This window comes from Dreissena polymorpha, chromosome 1 (assembly GCF_020536995.1).
Source record: "Dreissena polymorpha isolate Duluth1 chromosome 1, UMN_Dpol_1.0, whole genome shotgun sequence".
In the NCBI taxonomy this organism is placed as follows: Eukaryota; Metazoa; Mollusca; class Bivalvia; order Myida; family Dreissenidae; genus Dreissena; species Dreissena polymorpha.
Genome location: NC_068355.1, coordinates 89,981,417 through 90,005,827, shown reverse-complemented (window position 1 = coordinate 90,005,827; position 24,411 = coordinate 89,981,417). Strand labels below are relative to the sequence as shown.

General features: G+C 35.2%; 1 long non-coding RNA gene and 1 pseudogene across 1 annotated transcript; one reads left to right on the top strand and one right to left on the bottom strand.

The window, feature by feature from the left end:
- Positions 1-11,522: 11,522 nt before the first annotated feature.
- LOC127866539 (uncharacterized) lies at positions 11,523-14,320 on the bottom strand. The gene is made up of 3 exons (XR_008043032.1): positions 13,988-14,320; positions 13,406-13,506; positions 11,523-12,898 (listed from the first exon to the last, which is right to left on the bottom strand). It is a non-coding gene; the product is annotated as an uncharacterized LOC127866539 (long non-coding RNA).
- Positions 14,321-19,770: 5,450 nt separating this feature from the next.
- LOC127866532 (uncharacterized) lies at positions 19,771-21,600 on the top strand (annotated as a pseudogene).
- The last annotated feature ends 2,811 nt before the right edge of the window (positions 21,601-24,411 follow it).

Here is a 24,411-nt window from a genome sequence, read left to right as displayed (position 1 = left end):
AGCACTAGAACACCATAATGTATGTTTCTGACTAAACTTCAACTGTTATATCTCGGGTGAACACTGAAAACTAAAAAAACATATTATGTCTCTGACTTAACTTCAGCTGTTATATTCCGGAGGAACACTGAACACTAAATCACCATATTATGTCTCCGACTAAACTTCAACTGTTATATCTCGGAGGAACACTGAACACTAAATCACCATATTATGTCTCTGACTAAACTTCAACTGTTATATCCCGGAGGAACACTGAATACTTAATTAAACACCATATTATGTCTCTGACTTAACTTCAACTGATATATCCTAGAGGAACACTGCACGGTCACTTTTGGAGGAACAGAACGTTCACTTTTTTGTTTCTTCACTTTCTTTGCATTTCTAGTTTTTATGGGTTTAATTGTTAAGCATTTTCCCTCTTACACCATGAGCAGACCCAATCAAACCGGGTCTGCTTTTATTTTCTTGGGTGCAATTTGTGCTTCCAAAGGACCGATCTTTTCAGTATGCATTTCAAAAGCATCTACTTTTCAGATTATATTAAAATATATTGTGTCTTGCACCAAAGATAAGACGAACTACTACCATATTAATTTATTGAATTTACCTCGTGATACTGAAATACCAGAAACTGTCAACTGTGCAAACTTCATACATTCAGAATGTAGACATTTTGATGTCTGTTGTGCATACTTGAGGGTCGACATTTAATGAAACAATATATTCAATATTTAAGTAAAGCTTGCACACCTGCATAATAGGATGCCTTCATATCTGAACTACACGACAACACCTCCTTGACAATCATGCAATTATATCCCTATAAGTCCCTGCATAGCACAGGGGGTTTACACAGATGTACACCAGCTCTTCCTCTACTCGGGTGACAGATCTCAGTTCAGGGGTTTTCAGTTTTGCTGCGCTAAAAACCAATCTATGTTTTCCGCACTCTGGACATGTGATAAATGCTTCTACTTTAGTTAAAAAGGCAAAATGAAAAAATGTACTGTTTTTATTGGCAGCGCATTAAACATATTAAAACAAAAATACATAGTAGAGTGTTTGAAAATGAAATAAAACATGTGTTGCAACGAATGAATATAATCATGCCACCATTACCCCTTGCACCAGATTAAATATATAACTATTTTATATATTTTTGTTGAAAACAATGATCCCCAAGGACCAAATTTAAGCTATAACAACACTAAATCAAAGGACAAATTTTATAAAGACTTCTGTTGAGACCGATCCTTATAGCACAGAATGCAACCTAATTGTAACAGGCTTGGTTTTTGGTCATAAAAGGTGTAACACCACTGGCATAGGTTTAAGCAGAACTATTTCTCAATTGATATAAAAAATGCCTTACTTGTATTGCGATATAAATTTTTGACTGTAAGTTTATTAAAATGAAGAAAAAAATAGAGACATACTTGCTACCAGAAAGACTGGAAGATGTCTTCTGGTAGTCTAGAAGGATTGATCACACAGTATGCACACTCGTTTGATGTGCACTTCTTGATATGAGAAAATACCATATTTAAATTTGTCAAGCATACACAATTTCTTAAACAGTTGAAAAAAAAGCAAATTACTTGCTTTGACCTTGACCTGGTTGGCCGATAAACTGACGATTTTTGCTGAAGAAAATATCACAATTTAACAATGCTTTTTTTAATTGGATTTCACAATTCGACAAAATCTTAAAAATGATTACATACTGCACTGATACAATAGCGGAACCCGAACAAGAACAATATGTATATTGTATATCACACCCCATTCAACTGAAACAGAATTTATCATAAAACATTATTAAATCATAGTTGTCAAAATGTTAACCTGAAACATATAATGACGTTTCTGAGTGTGGTTGTTCAAGAATGATTGCAGACGTGGAGAATTCCAAGTTTTCTAGTTGTCAATCGAAACCTCTGGGTCAATAACTTCAATCAGCCTACCAATACCATCCATTTCCTTGGTTGAAGCTGCCTCATTTATGCACAAACCTTCACCTTTCCACTTAAGCTTTTTGAACATGTCTTCCACAATTGTTACTGGTTTATCCATGATTTCTTGAGTGATGGATTCTTCTCTGAAGCATTTCCCAATGCTTTCAAGGACTTCAGTGACTTCACCTGCATCCCAATCTCATACTTTCTCTGTCCAAAGCAACATTCTGAAGACCCAGATTCAATGTACTCATAACGCGTTCAGCAGGGTTGTGATAGCTCTGTGAGGGCGCGGTTCTCGCTGTAACGAGCATGTCCAAGTGAAGAGCTATAAATGCCAGGAGACAAGCCATCTGAACACTTTTGTAGCTTGTTCGATTATCAGGTCCGCCATCTGTATTTTTGACCAAAATTGGAGCCGCAAGACTAACAACATTTTCACTATGAAATGTTCTGACGACCTTGATAGTTTCGGCACTGTGTTGCAAAGGTGATGTTGGCTGGAAGACGTTATCTTTGATTGTCACCTGAACCGATCCATTATAAAAGCATATACATATTCTGGTATGTCTATTGGAAAGAGTACGGAGGGCACAATTCCAGCCACATGAAAGTCATGTTCTAACGATACAACTTTGCCTGCATTAGCAACAATAGCCCCATGGCGAAACCTTACTCCAGTAGACACCGGCTGATCAGGATTTCCTACAGGCACTATGAACAGCTTTGTCATCGAAGCTCTCAAAGTGACATAAATCTGTATACTTTACTGCAAATTTCTTCAAAAGTAAAAACTGTTGTCTGCAGTATGCAGCATCAGCATGCTGGTCACGAAGAAGCCGCTGTTGAACTCCGTAACGCAGTTAAAACTTTCCCGTATAGTTTTCAGTACTTGTGTTATAGGGGTTTCTTGGTTGGAAGTTCAAGCAAATCCATGATACTGGTGGAGCTGGTGTACCACTGGGCAGTCTCTCCAACAACTGGTCTCGAATGTCCGCCACAGAAAGAGCCAAGGGAAGGTATTGGTGTTCATTATGCCTCCTTTCATGAACTGCAGATGTTTTATCGATGAGTTTCTGTCAAGCCTCCCAAAAAGGTTCGAACTTCGGATCATTTGGGCGTCCGTTGTACTTGTATAAATCATAAATTAATTCGAAGTCCTCTGCCTCCACTAAGAATTTCATGAATCTGTCGTCTACTTCTGAGTAATCCTCGGTATGCGGGAAATAATTAAAATCTGTTAGAAAACGGTACATATTTCTAAGAACTACTGACTGGAAACTGGTCTTGGAGTACCAGTCAACAAACTCCTTCATCATACGCCTTGTTGCGAAAGACATGATATATATCTTTAAAATGTTTATGTTTCTGGCAACTTTGGCTGGGTTTCTTTCCGATTGTTTGGCTTGTTTTTTCCACATTATGTTCATGTTTCCAAGATTGTTTCCGTCCCTGTATGTGTAAAATTTATACAACAAGAAACAGATAGATATTTGAACCACTTCCTTCTATCTTCTTTTAATCTAGGTTCAATTTTTATAAGGTCTATAATTCGATAATCTTCTGACTCATTTAGTGCCTGGTCTATGGCACTATATTCAGATTTTACAAGACCAGTTCCTCTTTCTATGGTATTTAACAACCAATTGTCTTGTAGATTTCTGACAGGTTCTGTTTTAATTTGATTTGCCTTTGTTCGAGATTTAATGTTATTTAAGAAAGACACATACTTCCGCATGCCTTCGAGTAGGCTTTCAATGCACTTCCTCAGCTTTCGATTACTATAACTTTTTCTCTATGTTCAATTTTTATAAGGTCTATAATTCGATAATCTTCTGACTCATATAGTGCCTGGTCTATGGCACTATATTCAAATTTTACAAGACCAGTTCATCTTTCTATTGTATTTAACAACCAATTGTCTTGTAGATTTCTGACAGGTTCTGCTTTAACTTGATTTGCCTTTGTTCGAGATTTCATGTTATTTAAGAAAGACACATACTTCCGCATGCCATCGAGTAGGCTTTCAATGCACTTCCTCAGCTTTCCATTACTATCACTTGTTATCCATTGCAGCATCATTATTTCAGACAGTTTCTCAATTTTGCCCTGCAGTTCAACAGCAGTCACTTAAAAGAGATTTTATTTTCATAATTTCATAAAATAAACAACCTTTAATATTGATTCAAGTAAGTTATATATTAGATGCAATCATTTACAAGCATCTAGAATATCAGGAAGAAACTGGCCCTAGCTGGGGTTTTTGAACATGACCCATTTTCGAACGTGACATAGATTTTATTGAGGTGAACATTCTGTCCAATTTTGATGAAGATTTGTAAGATAATATGACCATTTAAATAGCGTGTTAACAGACTATTTCAATGACTTGACCAAGTGACATATAGTTTTTATCGCAACACATGACCTAGTTTAATCCTTCACCTACAATTTATAGAAATATTCTGACTTTATAGAAATAAACAAGAAGCTGCGTTCAATAAACGCTTCTGCCCCCGGTGGCACCTTTGACAATAGAATTATAGTAAGTACAGAGATACAAGAGTTTCTGCAAGAACTAAACTAGAAGTGAAGAAAGGGGCATACGTCTACAAACAAGTGTGCAAAGTATCAAAGCAATATGTCAATGGACTTGGAAATATTTAAACTATTACAAAAACTGTAACATAAGTGTTTTTTAGATGGACGAATGGAAGAACGGACAGGACAATCCCCATATGCCTCCCGCATCATAGATGCCGGGGGTTTGAAAATAGTGTGTCTACAAGGTTTTACTTTTATTTCATCTGGTGACCTAGTTTTTGATTACATATGACGACAGACACAGCTCATTCCATGCTTGGGTGAGCTAAAACGCATATCAGTAAATTAAATAAACATTAAAAGAGCGATAATTGCTAAAAGGATCAAACAAAATTGAGGACATTATCTGGAAAATACCACCTAGGACATTGGTTCTCTTTTCCCAATATCATTATGAAGAAGGCTAGCTATATCAATCACACATTTAATTTTTAATTTTTAACTTTTAATAAAGTATTAACAAACTTTGATCACTTATTTCTTATACCTCAGGAATTTTCTTCTTATGTGATTTGAGGTCCCTGTATCCCGTAAAAGGTTTCATATCTTTTGGTGCAGTGATTCCCCTTCCTTCAAATTTCATCCCAAAAGGATAAAGATACCACATGACGTCTGTTATTGTCTGTACTACGTGTTTACCCATACTCCCCGCTTGATGTGAAGTGAACACCCACTTGTTCGTTTGAAACCAGTTCAGAATATGGTTAAACAGCTCATCCTTATTGTTATTTGCTTTTTTGTAAATAAATTTAGTACAGATCAAATAATTCTGAATTGTATCGATATTACATTACTATACTCCTTCCCGGCTTGTCGGAAGTAATTATTCAAGAAATATTAGATAAATTAAAATACGGCCATATAGCCATTTCAACATGACATTTATAATAATATTGCAGTGTGTAACTGTGTATGTACATTATGTCGAAATAATAAGTGAATATATTCTGAACGATGATCCGTTGGACTATTATTATAAAAAGACAAACTACAGCAGACCTCTGTTAACGATGAATATTAAATGAAAGATGCAAACACACTCATATGCTCTAGCTACAACTTTGAAATTTATGTATTATTAAAGTATAACTCTTTTAAATTTCATTAGGAAGCATCAACACCTTTTAGTCAATTGCATTACAAATTATAATTATAACTGTTGCTTAATTTATCATTGGTAAATATGAATACATGTATATAACAATTGATATATAAAATAAACACATTTAATACCGTTCTTCCGGAAAACTGGTATAGCTGCATGATGCCTTTATCAGGACTTCAACGACGAGAAAGCCGAATAATTAGAAGCATACGATAATTATACATTTATATTGTTGTTTCCAATATTGACTGACCCTGTTTGTAACAGTGAAATCTGAAATAAAAGAAAAAGCCGGCAAAATGTTCAAAGTTTGAAGCGGAAATGAGACTCAGTTTGATGCGACATTAAATCTTGAAGGGAACTCAACATAAGACATATGTATAAGCAGGTTGCTAATAAACTTTGTATAATATGAATAATTTTCAAATACAAATTAAGTATACGGTCTGAAAATAGCGTCGTTGACGATTAAATTGAATACGACACTGAAGTGATTTTCTGAAGAAAAAAAACTACAACTCAAGTAAAACGAACAAGATTATACGATTGAGTAAATAATAAAACACTAAATAAGCATAACTTAGAGGCAGTTACTTAATAATATAATTAAATAATATAAAAAGGTTTAAATTAACGGAAATTTTGAAAATGTGCGTTACAACTGTCCCTACTGAGAACCAGCGTGACAAGTCCATCATTAACAATAAATTTAATTTCGTTATTTAATCCATGTCGAAACACAAACAACCTTGACTAAATTTTGTCATAGATGTCGCTCCGTTACTCAACAAGGTGAACATTATCAGTATATAGAAAATTAGCAAGTCATTTAGGTAGCTATAATAGCATTATCAGTGTTTTATAGAAAATTAGTTTGTATTATTAAGATATCTTGCAATATATCAAGGATTATACACGTTAATAATATGAAAGCAATATACCTTATGTTACAGTATCTCTTTGAAATCATTATTCAAATTCACTTTCACAGTCGGCGAAACGGTAGAAAAGTGGTTAGGCCCACTGTAGGACAGTTGACCTGAAACTGCCAACTGTGTCTGCACTTACTACACTTTCTTTTAGATTGTTCCTCTCTATTATTATATAAGGGAAAAAAGATTTCTTATATAGTGGGGTTTTGAATGTGATTGATATGAGACACTTAGAGTTTTTGTAAGAGTATTTCAAACAATGTTTTCTGCTTTAAAGTCTGAGTAAGTCTTAGTAACTCTCGATTGCCGGACTTGGGTAAGGAAGTCTTGGCTAGACAGGGTTGGTACCAGCCCCTCAACCACCTTATAGAAGAAGATAAGTCTATTGGCCTTTCTTCTCTGCTTAAGGGGTGGGATCTTCATACGTTTCAGCATATTTTTCACGCAGCTAGGTGTTCTGATGGTATAGTCCCCGGTAATGAATCTCGCCAATTGTTCATGTTTTTTTTCCAACTTTGTCCACTTCTTTTTGATGGTGTGGATCACAGACAATTAAGCTATATTCTAGAGTAGACCTTACCAAGGCGAAGTATGCTGACTTACGACAGGATTCCGGGCAGTTCATGATCCTGGCGGCATCTGATGGTGCGGTATAGGAAACAATCATCAGGGAATAGACGGACACAGGACTTAACTGAGTCGGATAGATTGTTGATGTGGCAGAGGAATAGCAGGGGGGCCAAGGACTGTTCCCAATGGTACGCCGACTCCGACTATTGTCGGATTCTATTTAGCTCCTTCCACGACAACGTTCATGCTCCTATATGAAATAAGTCCTCGAGCCAGTGGTTGATGTTACCATGGACGCCATTCTGCTCCAGTTTATGTAGGACCTTTTTATGTGGGACAGTATCAAAGGCCTTGCTGAAGTCAAGGATAGCCATGCCTATCTGCGCGCCAGAGTCATAGTTTGTAAGAAGGTCGTGAAAGTGGTCAGTTATCGCGTTTCAAAGGAGTAAATAGTACGAAAGCCATGGTTGAGATAAGTTAGGATGATGGTTGAGATAAGTTAGGATGCTGTTTTTTTCCTATCTGCCTTATAACTATCAGGAAGTAACATGTTAAACTCTATAATAATCGTCATAATAGAAACACTTATTATGTATTTACCTTTATTGAAGGATGTTAACGATACGAGATATATGGTGTTAGAATGAGTTTTACATTTTTGGCAATCATTTTCTCTTACACGTGTAAAACCATTCACTGTGGTTATACGCGATCAACACTCGAAACGGTGGTGCTTTTTTTCAATACATGTATCCCTGTACATGCGTATTTTAAATAAATAATGAAAATTAAACGATAAGTATCGATGCAGTAATATTTCAAACTTCAGACTTCTTTAATATAAAAGTTAACATGTGTAATTGACGCTGTTGGTCTAAAGCCTAAGCCAAAACAATTTTACGACCTACGCAGTCTCGCAGGCTCGCTTATGGCCGTCTTGACTATTGAAGGTAATCTCACAAAAGAGCTGTCGTTCCATGCGTTGTGTATATATAGATCGCGTTTCATGCTTTTACATATTATGTATCAACATGCTCACATATATATGCGTGAGTGGAATTCAACCGATTTGCAAGAGATTGTATTACCATGTCTTTTCCGAGACTTCTCAGTTTAGAAATTGAAAGATCAGTTCTAGTAAGGCCAGCAAGAGACGGTGATGAAAAGTTTATGAATAAGTTCTGGGCTGGTATCGATATGAACACATGCAGGTGTTTGGCGCGTGGCCAATCCACTGAAACACTATCAATATGTCATAAAACAACATTTTTCATCACTTTGAACAAAATATCAATGTTCATTTCTATTATATAAATTTTGGCAAAGTGATGAAAAATGTTGTTAAATGACATATTGATAGGTTAAAACATTTTTGATATAATATATACATGAACATATATATTATATCATTTTTTGTCAAAGTGATGTTGTTTTATGACATATTGATAGTGTTTCAGTAAATAAGCCACGCGCAAAAATCTTGTGCTTTCAACCATAAAACCAATTTTGTACTGAATCAAAATACCCAATGGTGGCAGTACATCAGAATGACTAGCCGGTCGGTATGTATCTCGTACACTTTTCTACATATTTTAAGTGTGTGTTAAACTTGTTATTTTTGTATTAAAGATTGGTTAATACGACACAATGACATGCATCATATCGAAAAGGATAAAGTACATAACGAAACATTTAGATCAGGACGCATATAAATCACGGTACGGTAAGTGGGTCATATTCATTTTTTACAAACTGAACGGTGTCGTCTGTACACGGAGACATAAACACACTCCTCAATATTTACACACTAGGTAAAGTAAACGGAAGATTAAAATTATTTCTAAGCAAACATATTTTCTAGCATTGTTTGAAGTCATATCTAAAAAATAACGTTTTGATTGTATGAATTTCTAACACTAGAAACAGTGTTTGTCACATATAATTCTGCAACGAAAGGCTGGTATTTTCATTGTCATTTAGTTTCTCATTTCTCTCCCGAATTTGTATGCAAACATATATATTTTATATAAAACGTTTGTTTATTCATCAAAAACGCATATGATAATTGAATAAAGTGATATACAGAGTTAGCTTATTTACAAAGTTATGTCCAACCTATATACAGTATTCTCCGGTGACCTAATGTATGTGAAATAAGAAAACAAATAGTAGAATCTGGTTACCAATGCTCACAATACATTAACAAACACTTAAGGGCGTATTCTGCAGTTTTAATGAAAATTGTGTTATACCTAGAATCTGTTGTGGATAGAAAAGTAAAATAAAAATCATGGGTCACTTGTGTTTTTAAGTTTTTATTTGCACTTGAACAACAAGTCTATTTCAGCAAACACAATTTTACATATAAGGTAATAACATAAACAATGAGTAAATTAAAGAGAAAACTGTTGAAAACAAACTCTATTTCTCTCAAAATACAAATGCATATCATACTGATTTAATTTGACCGAAAATTCATTTAAAACACAACATGAATCGACTGGTTTATGTTTTGAAATTAATTTTTAACAAAAACTACATAATTTCACACATGAAAAAATATACAATGCACACAAGTCATTTAATTTTTACATGCCTTCCCGTACCGAGATTTTGTCCAAATTTAACCCATTTTTTTTAGTTATAATTAACTTAGTAAAAAAATTAGTAAAAATTGTTTAATTTGATTTATGTGTAGAGGCATCAAGTTATGCAACGCATGCCTGCTTTTTGGATAAATGCTTCTAATTAATAAAGGATTTTTGAGAATATTTAGCGGTTCTCGTGAGATTTTGTATAAAAACAACATGCGATTCAATACCTTCTTATTGCTTCAATGATTTAAATTAACAGAGACTATTTTTGATAATATTATTGTAATGCTCAAAAGCTTACCTGTGTGTGTGTGTGTGTGTGTGTGTGTGTGTGTGTGTGTGTGTGTGTGTGTGTGTGTGTGTGTGTGTGTGTGTGTGTGCGTGCGTGCGTGCGTGCGTGCGTGCGTGCGTGCGTGCGTGCGTGTGTGTTTGTGTTTGACATTCACATTTAAAAACTGAGTATTTGGTACAAAAACAGCACGATATGCTATTTCACTTGTTGTTAAAGTTTCACTCAATTACAGTTGTGGACACCTGTGTAATGAACAAACGTTTTGCATTTCATGTACACATTTTAAACATTAAGATCAAACAAGCTGTTATTTTTTAAGTATATTGGTAATTGGGTTCTTTCGTATCATGTACCAAAATACTAGTTTAAAATTCAAAATCTATACCAACGGTTGACTTTAAGATTTTATCTTACAACTGCCGTGGCCTTAAAAACGTAATGATGTATTAAACTATTTGAAAAACCAAAAAGCAAATGCCTATTGTTTACAAGATTGTCACTTTATCCCATCAAGAGAAAAACAGATATCTATTCAGTGGGATGGGGATTATTATTTCAGTCATGGTACTTCTATCTATAGAGGGGTTTGAATTTTGTTTAACATGAATACAGCAGTAACCATTCATGCCACCATAACAGATCAAACTGGAAATTACTTACTTTTGGATTTAACATTTGAGACAAAAAGATTTACTATATGTTCTGTATAGGGACCCAATAATGATAAACCAGATTTTAATGCTGAACTTTTTTCTAAAATAGACATATTCGGAAATGACACCTATATCATATGTGGGGATTTTAATCTTGTACAAGATACTTAGCTATATTATTCAAATTATAAAACTCTAGTAAGCAACAAAAAGTCAAGATAATTTTTATCTACTGTATTTAATGATAGAAGCTTGAAAGATACGTTTAGATTAACCAATGGTGATGTTAACCAATATACATGGAGAAAACCAAATACTCTTCAGCAAACAAGATAAGATCTCAACCTTGTCACAAGCAATCTTGCGCAGCATATAAAACAATCTGAAGTTAAAGCTAGCTACAAATCTGATCATTCAGTTATAACTTTATATTTAAATATGTGTGAAGTCACCCATGGTAAAAGACTCTGGAAGTTCATTAAATCATTATTACATGACCAAGAGTATCTAAAGATTATTAAATAAAAAATTGAAAAAAAAACAACAACAAAAAACATTATTGCTTACCTGCTTATAATACAGAATTACAGACTAAACCCGATGGCTCGAACTCGTCGGGACCGGCAACAAAAGTTCGAGCCATCCGAAATTTGAGCCATCCGATTTCTAATAAACTTTTGTTTACGAACATTTTCACCTCCAGTTGAAGAGTATTGCTTTAGGTTATATTACACTAATTCCGATTCCCATAGGGTCCCATTATAAAACTGACAACTTTCACAGCTTTTTTCTTGCCTTTCCGACGTATCAATTTTTCCGAACCTGGTATCATTTTAAAGATGGATCTGTCATCTTCCAATAATTGCAATCAAAAACATACCGTCTCTCAACTTCTAAGAAAGTAAATCGCTGTCGAATGAACCCACCGTAGAAAAACGTGTTTCGGAATCCTAATTTCGACAAAAGCCCCACACAATAGAAAACACACCCTCAAAAGTTCATCTTTTAAGTTAGCTTCCAATCCAAGGCATCAAAGTACTCCAGACACATACAGGATATTACAAATAACCACAAAAGACATGTCTCACATTGTGAAATGGCTTATATTCAAGAAGAGAAAAGGAACTCTTTAGAAATAGGCACTACTTTCGAATGGACCACGGAGGGATACACAATGATTTAGTGTAATGTAACCTTTAAGGGAACTCAACTTTGTCCTATCTTTTTCAAACTTTCTCCACATGAGATTTCAACTATTTCCACAATGAATATGCAATTTCAGTGCATTCGGATTGGGGTAAAGGCCTTAAAATGGCCATTTAAAGCGGTGACTAAATTGGCCGCAGTCAAGTCGGAATGCATGATTTTTAGTCTAAGTGACGACAGCTGATTTTGCGTCTCCAATTATTGTTACGCGTAACTTTCATGGCAAAAACTGGTATCATTGCATGCGAAATTCACCAATATATCAGCAAAAGGCCCAAATAAATGTATTGATTGTGAATCAGTGTACTTTTCTTGATGAAATAGGAGACTTTTTTTTAATTTTAAGCACTTTTTTCAATAAAAAACTCACTGAGAGCATATAAAATCATGTTTTTTAAGAAAATTATTATTAAAAGCTTCACTTACAATCTAAACATACACATTGCAATTACAAAAATTAATGCTATTATGATGAGAGGCATAATTTGCAGCTTTCAAGCCGATACAAGCCGGCTACCCAAAATTAACACTTAAAAAGGCGCAAATCGCTCCGTCAACAGCTTACGACACAAAGTGACACTTAATGCGCATCCAGATAGTCTCTCTCATATAAATAAGTCCTGTTAGCGACATTTTATTAAGTATTCTCTTTAAAATCCAGTGTTGAAAGCGTAAGTTTTGCAAAAATGTCCACAGTCACCATGCAAAAGAGCATGTTTGCTAAGGAATTCCTACGCGAGTGGCCACACTAATGTCGTGGCAGGAAAGTCATTTGGGTGTGATTCCTCTGTAGTTCAGTGAACATTCATTCCACTACCTGGGGATGACTATCAGGATCAATTTTCCAAGCTTGGTGTAGTGTTGACCTTTCAGGATGTTGATGGATCGTCCACAACGGCTGCACCACTGCGGCCTCTGTTCAGGACACAGAGTCGGATTGAGGTGTACACAAACCCGCAGTCAGACAATGATCATCCAGACCTTTAATAAAATAAAATGTTTAGGCCCCTGAAACTGGCAATTATGTTCAACACTGAGATAAGGAAACACATAGAGGAGACATCATGCCATGGCTTTCTCATTATTGACACGGCAAACTCGAGCAGCCGGGGACTTGGCTCTAAACAAAAACAGGTATGCTCCATCAATGTGAGCAAGATGGCATGTCATAGTTAAAAAGGGCAAACAAACATACAAAAGAGATATGTAGGAAATTAGAAATTAAATGCCAGAAGTAATTTTAAGTATTGTTTTTCTGTCTGCAAGGGTTGCTGTGGAAAATAGTGCTTAACGCATAGTTTGGCCTGTAGGGGTTCTGCTAGCAAGAACAAATCGAAGTCATATCTGCCCGCGAACTGTAAGCTTGAGATAACCATATCTGATGAAGTACTGCTTTAAGAATGCATTCTTATTGTACTTGAACCAGATCGCATTGACAGCACAAGGCTTCAGACCCCCCAAAAGTGTGAGGCTTTCAATAGTGCTTACCTGATACCAGACCGCATTGCCCAAGACAGTGACTTTCTCCCGGAACTGCACAGGCTGCATCCGCGGCACAACCCTTAAGCTCAATCATGGTCTGGCTGACTCTGAAATAGTGAAATCTGAATTTACAGATGCTCATTTGTCTAAAGGTTATGAGTTTATTGCCTATCTTATTAAAAGCAAACACAATGACATGCTTAAGAAGACATGTGCATTTCTGAAAAGACATACAGCTGCCCGATACTTGACTAGGAAAAGGCGCTATGGTCTTCACTCTGAAATTCATTACTCTAAGGGCTTAACAGAACAAAAGCCAGATCTTACAGCTAATTGGCCCCACCTACAGCTAAATATGCTTTATAGGTTGAAAATAAAGTTATTTGTCTGAAGAACTAGTGCTATTAACTCATCAGCTATGTTGCTCCACTGGCCGCAATTCTGTAAACATAGTGTATATATGGAAATACCTAGTCTACCACCTGCAACGCACCACTACGTCCACTGTAAAAATACACAGCTAAGTTAGTACTTTAACGAACAAACTGAAATTCATGTGTTAATTAAACAATCAGTATGATGACTCACATTGAAATCATGTCCAGTGCACCAGTCAGAGCAAGACAGCTAGCGGATTGTTGACCATCTACGGCTCAAGGACAAACGGTCAGGCCTACAAACAAAGAGAAAAATGGCATAAATGGGTTGCATGCATGTAATTTTGCATATTTTTCATCTTTCTCTCCACCTGAAACTTCAATCTATGGACATAATAATATTTACATTTAAGATTTGTTGGAAATGTTACCCTTACTTGTCCATACCAGGTCCCCCACCCATCTGGAACAGTCCAAAACCACCTAAAACATCCAAGTTGACCAAAATATTGACACCTCTCATCTATTTTAGCACCCAAATCATCAAAACATTCATTAAAATTCATTTTCTACTTGTCTCGCTTGCAGACGAATCCATGTGACCTTGACATTGCAGTAAATGTGCTTTTTAAAGGTTATATTACACTAATTCCGATTCCCATAGGGTCCCATTATAAAACTGACAACTTTCACAGCATTTTTCTTGCCTTTTCGACGTATCAATTTTTCCGAACCTGGTATCATTTTAAAGATGGATCTGTCATCTTCCAATAATTGCAATCAAAAACATACCGTCTCGCAACTTCTAAGAAAGTAAATCGCTGTCGAATGAACCCACCGTAGAAAAACGTGTTTCGGAATCCTAATTTCGACAAAAGCCCCACACAATAGAAAACACACCCTCAAAAGTTCATCTTTTAAGTTAGCTTCCAATCCAAGGCATCAAAGTACTCCAGACACATACAGGATATTACAAATAACCACAAAAGACATGTCTCACATTGTGAAATGGCTTATATTCAAGAAGAGAAAAGGAACTCTTTAGAAATAGGCACTACTTTTGAATGGACCACGGAGGGATACACAATGATTTAGTGTAATGTAACCTTTAACTCCATACTACTTCATACTACTTTCTGCTTTTGAAATAATAAGAACCAAATATATACTTAATACTTTATTTTTTTATGTACCAGTATTTAATTTAATTTAATGTCATCTTTTACTCAAATCAATTAACGATTATTGAGTCGATGGCATGTTCTTGCAACCGAGGTTTACCGTTATAACAATTCATGCGTGCCTTTAATCTAACGGTCCTAATCGTTTAACAGTTTATGTGACCTGAAGCGAGTTCGCGCAAACCGAACAAAAAAACGTGTGGATATTGTGACTGGGACTGTGAAAGCAATTCGAGTCATCCGATAATTCGAGCCTCGCGAATTCGAGCTATCCGACAATTTTTTTTTATAAATATTTAGCAATACACAATCGGTGCTTTGATGAGAGTTCGAGCCAACCGGAAATTCGGGCCAAGCGAGTTCGAGCCATCGGGTGTCGACTGTACTTAATACTGTTGATGATAACGTGTTGCAGTTTACTATAAATGATCAACTGTTCAGAGGAAAAAATATATCTTCTTCATCTTACAAGTGCAAACAGAGGAAGGATGGAGAATTTGTTCTTAGAAATCAAATTGAAACACTTGAAAAAAATGAAACTTACTGCAACAGCAACTATCAAATAAACGTGAAACAAAATTAAAGGGATCATTTTTACGATCAAGAGCAAAATGGATAGATGAAGGTGAAAAACCAACAAAATATTTTTTGTAATTTGTAAAAACAACATTTATCAAGTAAAACTATATCCTATATTATAAACAATGATGGCAAAAATATATATGATCAAACAGAAATTTTAACTGAAGTTGCTAAATATTACAAAACTTTATATACAGAAACAGTAACAAATGAAAGCAATAGTAATTCTGACATATTTGATGAGCTAGAAAAATTACAAATAGTTAAACTAAGTAATGATGAATCTCAGACATTAGAAGGCTTGCTGACAATTAAAGAAATGTCTGCTACACTAAAAAATATGGAAAATTAGATAAGCCCAGGCTCAGATGGCTTCAATACAGAATTTTTCAAAAATTTCTGGAAGGATCTTAAAAATGTTATTCTTAGAAGTCTAAATTATGCCTTCATCTCAGGATCCTTGTCAATTACTCAAAAACAGGGAATCATAACATGCACACCAAAAGAAAACAAATCAAGACAATTCTCTCAATGTCTTTGACCTTTAACACTTTTAAATGTTGTTTATAAGATAGATTCAGGCACAATTGCAAATAGATTAAAAACTGTTCTAGATAAACTTATCGCCAACGATCAAACTGACTTTATCAGGAAAATATATTGGAGAAAACACAAGACTACTAAACGATATTTTAAAATACACAGAAGACAACAAAATACATGACTTTTAATGACATTGGACGTTGAAAAGTCGTTCGATACATTGTCCTCTAATTTTATTTTATGCAAAATAAGAAAACCTGATGATATACTTGACATGCCACTTTTTTATAACAACAACTTAAAGATCGGTTATAAAAGTATGTATGAAAAAAGTATGTATGAACGTGACATACGATTTATAAGAGACATATTATGTACCTCTGGAAAATTAAAGTTTAAAGTTCACATGCCGCGGTTTTAAAAACCCGTGAAACACCTTTATTTATTGAGCTTAGTGCATATCTAAACTATAGGAGGTTTTGGCGTGACGTCACAAGAGGGGTTTTCCGTTAGTAAAAATAGATTGGCCGTCACACCTCTCGATGCGGCAATTTACATTGTATTAAAGTAAAGGTCGTCGGAAGATTAAATACTGACAATTTCACAAAACAAAACTACAAATACCCGTATTCTTTCTTAAAGTAAGACTTAGATCTAACTAAATGATATTTAAAAATTAAAATAAAACATGTAAAAGATTCTAATTTGATTATGATTATGGGTGGTCATCAGCCATGGAAATTTATTGTAAAAAGTGCAATGAATCAGTTATAAAACAAAGCCCTAAAAAGCGCAATACATTACAATCTTTCAATGTAGTTTTAATTTTCTTTAACATTGAGTGAATTTTCGTTTCGTTTACATTGAATGAAAATATTAATAAATATTAGCTAGCTAGCATTCAAATTGAAAAAAACAACACCTGCATGCATATTTTGAAAATATAACTGTCTTTGCATGTATATACATGTATATTGAAAACCCTTTACTAGTGACAATGAGCGATACAAATCTAGCATTTTATGCTACCATAAATGTATACATTTAATTTATTTTACGCAAGTATTTTATATCCCAACTATGATCAAACGTGATTGCTTGCTTTCATGATGGTGATTCGAACACTGCAGTAACGCACGATCTTCACACGTTATAGCAGAGTTTACATTTGCAGGTATATACCCGTTAAATACGTTAATTGTGTAGCAGTAAATGTGTACAATATTTTAAATTTATAGTTATTAAACACTTTATTGTTATGCTTAAACTGGGTAATATATATACACTGTACAGTTCCTGTTAATCCATTTGTGACAAATGTATATTTTTTAAATATGTTCAAATATTTTATTAAAGCATATGTTAAGTATTTGACTTAAATGACTGCTCAAAATGCCAAGAGATGACATATAGGTATCATAAATTGTGTTTAATGACCAACCACATGTGGTTTATTCAGGGTATAGGTCCCCGGGCTTATGACACCCTGTTTTCTTAGTAATTGTCTGGACAGTATCCGATCATAACGAGATAATCGGTTTGTGATGAACAAAGGGTCAATTAAACACTGGGTTCAAAATGCTGAAACAAAGAGTGTCAAAATTGGTGTGAACCATTAAATAAAAGCAATTACATTTATCAAGAGGATTTAGTTAATCTGTAACAAGGTAAGTTTTTACAGACATACAGGTTCAAATCAGTTTCCATATGTTGATTACATGAAATCAATATATTCGTTTATTTTCGTCCTTATTTGTGTTCGTTCATTAAATTTAATTTATTCTGAAAAAAATCTATTTCTGAGAATGTTGTTGTTCTTAAAAATGGTCGCGAATATGTGTCAAGTTAAGATTATTATGATAACTTTATCACGATGCGGTTCATCAAATGAAAACAATAGCAAAATGGCCGCAGTGTTGACGGCCAAAATTCGAGCATGCGCAACGTGACGTCATTATCGGAATCCCCAAAAGCTCCTATTCCGCACCTCACTTCATTTCAAATACGGTGTTATTAGCGAGAACGAATAGAACAAAGTCGCAATTTTTCACACATTCCGATGTTCTCGCCATTTTCATTCAAACCGGAAGTGAAGTCACATGCACTCAATAACGTGCCGGTATTATAAATGGCTTCGGATGTATTATCTCTTGCAGCTTTAGTTAGAAAAATTGATGAAAAATGGAAGATGATAGTGATTACGATGAGTTTTCCGTTCAACCGTATATGTATGAGCCAGAATTTAGTGACAGTCAGTCAGTTTTGTTTTTATTCTGACTCGGGACAGCGAGGAAAATTTGCCGATGCTCAAGACGACCATCGTGTTGGGAATACGGATTGATGATTACCGGAATAAACCCCCTTCGGAAGAAACCCCCTTCCCTAAAAACGGCATAGCGGAAGAAACCCCCTTTCACATTTTGCATACGCGGAAGAAACACCCTCGCTAGTTTTGCATAGGCGGAACAAACCCCCTTCGAGTTTTCAGACAGGCGGAATAAACCCCCTTCGTGTTTTCAGAGAGGCGGAATAAACCCCCTTCGTAAGTGTTAAGTCTTTCCCGCAGAGGTAGTTAAATCCCGACTCGAACGATTCCGCAATACATCCGTTTCAACCCGACTCTATTACTGCATGCTTGCTAATTTTCAAGTTTATATTCATTTCCCGATAATCCCATTTTTAAAGCACTTTCTGGTAAATATTAACGATAAAAGCTCTCAATAATTTCTTTAACACAAACCTTGCCATTTTTTCTCTTGTATACAAATAAATTTCGGCATAAGTGACTTTTTATAGACTTGATGAAATATTCCCTCCGAACAATCCCCTGACTAGTTGTGTGCTTGTTACAACGCTCAATACAGGTTACATTATACTAAATCATTGTGTATCCCTCCGTGGTCCATTCGAAAGTAGTGCCTATTTCTAAAGAGTTCTTTTTCTCTTCTTGAATATAAGCCATTTAACAATTTGAGACATGTCTTTTGTGGTTATTTGTAACATCCTGTATGTGTCTGGAGTACTTTGATGCCTTGGATTGGAAGCTAACTTAAAAGATGAACTTTTGAGGGTGTGTTTTCTATTGTGTGGGGCTTTTGTCGAAATTAGGATTCCGAAACACGTTTTTCTACGGTGGGTTCATTCGACAGCGATTTACTTTCTTAGAAGTTGCGAGACGGTATGTTTTTGATTGCAATTATTGGAAGATGACAGATCCATCTTTAAAATGATACCAGGTTCGGAAAATTTGATACGTCGGAAAGGCAAGAAAAATGAGGTGAAAGTTGTCAGTTTTATAATGGGACCCCATGGGAATCGGAATTAGTGTAATATAACCTTTAAAAAGCACATTTACTGCAATGTCAAGGTCACATGGATTCGTCTGCAAGCGAGACAAGTAGAAAATGAATTTTAATGAATGTTTTGATGGTTTGGGAGCTAAAATAGATGAGAGATGTCAATATTTTGGTCCAAATGGATGTTTTAGGTGGTTTTGGACTGTTCCGGATGGGTGGGGGACCTGGTATGGACAAGTAAGGGTAACATTTTCAACAAATCTTGAATGTAACTATTATTATGTCCATAGATTGAAGTTTCAGGTGGAGAGCAAGATGAAAAATATGCCAAATTACATGCATGCAACCCATTTATGCCATTTTTCTCTTTGTTCGTAGGCCTGACCGTTTGTCCTTGAGCCGTAGATGCTCAACAATCCGCTAGCTGTCTTGCTGTGACTGGTGCACTGGACATGATTTCAATGTGAGTCATCATACTGATTGTTTAATTAACACATGAATTTCAGTTTGTTCGTTAAAGTACTAACTTAGCTGTGTCTTTACAGTGGACGTAGTGGTGCGGTGCAGGTGGTAGACTAGGTATTTCCATATATACAAGTATTTTTTATGTTTACAGAATTGCGGCCAGTGGAGCAACATAGCTGATGAGTTAATAGCACTAGTTCTTCAGACAAATAACTTTATTTTCAACCTATAAAGCATATTTAGCTGTAGGTGGGGCCATTTAGCTGTAAGATCTGGCTTTTGTTCTGTTAAGCCCTTAGAGTAATGAATTTCAGAGTGAAGACCATAGCGCCTTTTCCTAGTCAAGTATCGGGCAGCTGTATGTCTTTTCAGAAATGCACATGTCTTCTTAAGCATGTCACTGTGTTTGCTTTTAATAAGATAGGCAATAAACTCATAACCTTTAGACAAATGAGCATCTGTAAATTCAGATTTCACTATTTCAGAGTCAGCCAGACCATGATTGAGCTTAAGGATTGTGCTGCGGATGCAGCCTGTGCAGTTCCGGGAGAAAGTCACTGTCTTGGGCAATGCGGTCGAAGAAGTTGTGACACAGCAGGTATGTGTCGAGCAAATAATCTCGATCACAGATGAAAAGGTGACATTTATGGACTCATTTGTACAAACAGAGTGTGAAACGGAAGATGCGGCAATACAAACAACAACTACACTTGCATTTAGCATCAACAAGTTCGTGGATGATGAAGCTGCTGTTCATTTCTACACTGGACTCGAAAATTACATGAAGTTCTTTTTTGTTTTGAACACACTCGGACCAGCAGCATACCATCTTAATTATGTGTATCATTCTATAACAAGTATAAGTGTTGCTGATCAATTTTTTATTACGTTGATTAAATTAAGGCGACACATGGCAAACTTTGAACTGTCGCGATTATTTAATGTTTCGGAAAGTGTTGTGTCAAACATTTTTATTACGTAGGTCTTGTTCATGGAAAAACAGTGGAAAGAAATTAACATTTGGCCATCACAAACTTTAGTCCACTATTTTGCTCCAAGCAGCTTCAAGAGACTGTACCCCAAAACACGGGTTATAATTGATGGTACTGAGTGCCCAATTAAAAAGCCGAAAAATCCAACAGCTCAACAAGCCACTTTTTCGACTTACAAGAACCGAAATACAGTTAAGGTTTTGGTTGGCAGTACCCCTGGCGGTCTTATTTCTTATGTGTCTCCAGCCTATGGGGGTGCTACGAGTGATAGGCAAATAGCTGACCAGGCTTTGTTCCAAAAGTGACAGTATAATGGCTGATAAAGGTTTCAATGTGCAGGACATTTTTGCACCACATGATGTGCATATCAATATACCAACCTTTTTTAAGAAGCAAAATAGAATTTCGAATGAAACTGCTATTAAAGATAGAAAAATTTCAAGTAAACGTGTTCATGTAGAAAGAATTATTGGGCTATGAAAAACATACAAAATTTTAACTGAACCTTTGACTAGCACAGAGACAAAGTTGTCATCAGAGATAATTTTTGTTTGTTTCATGCTATGTAATTTCAGGAATGGCATAGTGTCTACATATGCTTAAAGAATAGCTACAATCAAAGTTTTGTATGCAGCTAAGAGGATTAAAATGTCAAATTTGTATTGTCAATAAACATTCTGCAAAAAAATGTGTCAGATGTGCGCTCTGGTTTTGAGTGTTAAGAAGTACATGTAATGAGAGTAATTAAGCTAATGGACATGTGATTGGAAGACTGTTTTTTTTTTATAGTTTTCATTTTTTAAGTTTAGGTTGATGTATTACATGTGATTGCTTAATAAAGTTCTAAAATAGTGTTTTGTTACTTTCCCATCTTTTAAAAAGCCAATATGTATGTGAACTGTCAAGGCTAAGAACAGTTTTGACCTGAAATGATTAACGGTATGTGAGTCGACGCTCCTTTGTAAAGTACCTCAAACAGCACTTTCCCAATCTAGGGAAAATTACATATTTCCCAAATGAAGGTTACATTGTTTGTTTTTAACCCTTTGCTTGCTGGAAAAATTTTCATCTGCTAAAATGTCGTCTGCTGAATTTAAAAAATTTGCATTTTTCGATTTTTTTTCAAAGAATACTATCGGAATAGCAAACAGTTTGGATCCTGATGAGACGCCACGTTCTGTGGCGTCTCATCTGGATCCAAACTGTTTGGTAAGGCCTTACAATTTTGGTTGCCGCGTCGTAAGGATTAATGAACTTAAACTAATTAACTTATGGCGCTCTATGGCTAGAACCTTAAAGTAAATATAATATTAACAACTTGGTACAGTTATTTTCAATTTTAAGGTATATGTAAGCAAAAAATCAAATACGCTAATTTCCTAATTCGAAGAGTTCACGACGCATTTTTCCCAATTTCAAGGTTTTCACGAGTAGTAATATTAGTCAGTTCATGAGACGGGTTCCACCTTACAAGTATACAATTCTCTCATCATCATAAAATAATAATCCTGACAATATGGTTTTTAGAAGCGAACTGTTGAAAAAACAAATTTTTAAAAACAAATATTTATTTCTAATACAATGAATTGTATAACACATATAATAGTCAAACAAATATTTTAGAACCAAACCAGGAACTACAAGAAACATGGTAACAAAAGTATTTACACATGCACATGACTGAGCAGGGAACTTATTTTAAACATCCATGTAATACAACTTTTTCAACAATTCAGTCTTAAAATAATTCTCAAAGAAATGTTCAAGTTTTAACAGCATCTGTGAAATGAAGTCCTCATTTTTGTGTACCCTTATGTACTTTATGTCAGTCAAGGTATAAACGATCGGGTCACAGTACTTGCGTTCCGAACAAAACAACTGGCCCTGAATCTGATAATAATAAGGATGTTTTGCACTCAATTTTAGTTTACCGTTCACATCCTTAAGATATGGCACTGTCACTGAGGAAATCTCTTTATTTATAGCACTGAATGGGCATTTCACCTCAACTATCAAGTTTTTATTTACAATTCCATCTGGAGATGCCCCTAGAAATGGGTGTGTCCGTGAAACCGTTATGCCACAAGACTTGACTTTAACATTCCTTGCACTCTCATAAATGTGTATCGCAGTTTTTTCATACTTGCATCCATGTCGCATCGCTTCATTTTGCCTCACAACTTGTCCCTGCACTATTGTTGAGGCCAATCCAACTAAACTTGTCTTTTCTGTCGCAGCACAGATTCGGTGGTAGTTTGAGGACTGAATGCGCTTTCCACGCTCCTCATGCCATCGATCATTGGTATTTTGTCCCCTCGTCTGTTCTTCAATACATTCACACTCTTTTGATGTTATTTTGGTAATTTTGTTGAGGTTTAGAAAGTTCTGTTCATGTGACGTACTGAAATAGTCGTGATCATTGCTATAAGCGTACATATTTACTGGCTCGAAAGTTTGAAAAATTGGAGTTTTTGATATTGTAGCAAAATTCATACATGTGTTGTAGAAATGGTCTTTGTAATTGGCAGCATTTCTAAACTGACTAGGCCTGGGGTCAAAGTCTGCAATATTACAAATCTCAGCTCCACCTATCTTGAGGTCTCGAGCCTTTACCGGGGATCCTGTGTGTTTCTTCGATTTGTGGAAAGACTGCAGCTGTTGGGTACAGCTAAACTGTGCTAAATTGTGAAGCCATAGTTTAAGACTTATCGTATAAACTATCATAAAATTATTGTAAAAGATTGTGTGTAACTCGGTTAATCGCTTGTCAAAATATGCGGAAGTAAACAAAGAACAATAGACCTATTCGACAACAGCGCCACCTTTACGGGCACCTGCTAGACAGGGGAAGATAATCCACTAAAGTTCCCCATTGAATGAAGGTGCGAAAATCTGATTAACGGAGTGTACCGGCCGTTTGTTCACAAGCTGTGAAGAATTAATCATGATGGTCATAAAACGAATAATGTATGAATGGGGGAAAGAATTATTATTGAAAGATAAAATAGACAAAAATAGAATGAAATATATTAACATTTATGTACAAAGATCAAGCAAGCATATACTAGAAAACATTAAACAAATTGTTGTTGCAAAAAAGGACACGCATTTAATGATAAAACGGGCATATATTTACATTTATTTACTAAGATCTCAAACAAGCATATATTAAAAAGCAATACTAGTAAACAATTTGTTGTTGAAAAAAGACACGCATTTATTAACGATAAACAGGCATATATTTACATTTATTTACAAAGATCAAATTATTCCCTTAAATCTTCCGTACACCCGGATTGATAAATATATTTTTTTGTTACATGCACGTGTCGGCAAAAAATAACAACAGATAATTCTTTGAATGTTATTCTACAGTTCAAGCTTGTTGAATATGACTAGGTTGTATGGTCTAAATATTATAAATTAGAACGGATACTTAAACCTGTTCTGATTAGGAAGGAATTTGTGTCTTGCAATTCGACGTATTTCTTTTATTTTCAGGTGTGTATGTTCATGTTACACACTATATCGTGTGCAGATTGAGTGCAAATGCTGCACAGAATACTCAGAGCTGAT